Source organism: Schistocerca cancellata, chromosome 6, assembly GCF_023864275.1.
Source record: "Schistocerca cancellata isolate TAMUIC-IGC-003103 chromosome 6, iqSchCanc2.1, whole genome shotgun sequence".
Lineage (NCBI taxonomy): Eukaryota > Metazoa > Arthropoda > Insecta > Orthoptera > Acrididae > Schistocerca > Schistocerca cancellata.
Window position 1 is genome coordinate 130,653,656 of NC_064631.1, and position 1,313 is coordinate 130,654,968.

At 45.8% G+C, this 1,313-nt stretch overlaps 1 pseudogene; it reads left to right on the top strand.

The window, feature by feature from the left end:
- Window positions 1-273: 273 nt before the first annotated feature.
- LOC126089664 (5S ribosomal RNA) lies at window positions 274-391 on the top strand (annotated as a pseudogene).
- Window positions 392-1,313: the final 922 nt, after the last annotated feature.

Genomic DNA, 1,313 nt, shown 5'->3' on the forward strand with positions numbered 1-1,313 from the left:
GTACTCACAGTGGCCGGGGTAGCCGAGCGGTTCTAGGCGCTACAGTCTGGAGCCGCGCGACCGCTACGGTCACAGGTTCGAATCCTGCCTCGGGCACGGATGTGTGTGATGTCCTTAGGTTAGTTAGGTTTAAGTAGTTCTGAGTTCTAGGGACTGATGACCTCAGAAGTTAAGTCTCATAGTGCTCAGAGTCATTTGAACCAATCAACTTTTGATTTGGATAACCTTCCCGAAGCTGGGATTCCATAATTGTCTGTCTACACTACTGAAATGACCAACGGTCTTGCCGCAGGGATAACACTGGTTCCCGTTAGATCACCCAAGTTAAGCGCTGTCTGGCGGGGCTAGTATTTGGATGGGTGACCATTCGGTAAGCCTGGTGCTGTTGGCAAGCCTTGTGAGGCTCCGGTCTCATACAGTGATATACGGCCAGCAGAGCGGTGTGCTGACCGCACGACCTCCATATCCGCATCCAGTGACACCTATGATCTGAGGATGACAGCCCGCATCTCGTGGTCGTGCGGTAGCGTTCTCGCTTAACACACCCGGGTTCCCGGGTTCGATTCCCGGCGGTGTCAGGGATTTTCTCTGCCTCGTGATGGCTGGGTGTTGTGTGATGTCCTTAGGTTAGTTAGGTTTAAGTAGTTCTAAGTTCTAGGGGACTGATGACCATAGATGTTAAGTCCCTTAGTGCTCAGAGCCATTTGAACCATTTTTTTTTTTTAGGATGACACGGCGGGCGGTCGGTACCGTTGGGCCGGCATGGTCTGTTCGGACGGAGCTTAGTTTTACATCACTGAAGTATAGCCTTGTGAGTACTCGACATTTTCTCGCGTTTAATGTCAACGCTATGGTTCTGCATCTCTATCATTTCAAACATTTCACCCAGTAATTTGTATTTTGGAGGCGTTCTTACTGACGTGAGACCGGTAGCTGCGAATAAAGCATCATCATACAGCTGTGCGGCTTTTGCAAACAGCTCATCATTCTTGACCTTTTGCAGTTGTTACAATTTTTGTGATATCTGAATTGTTATTGAGTCTTGAATTTTGATTTTATCATTGTTAGGTTTTGTCCTTGTGAGCGTTTACACCCATACTAAAAAAATGATCAAGATCTGAATTTTGTCTACAGTAATGCAGCACACAGCTACAGTGTTTTTCGTTGAGAACTGGTTGCAGTGCAGCTTTTAGCAAGCTTTATCAAACGTTCGCCAAAGATTGAAAACATAAAATTTATGATTACGGACGTCTATTGTTCATAGAAACATCATTCTTGGGTTAGATATATTTCATATATTATAAGACAGGAAT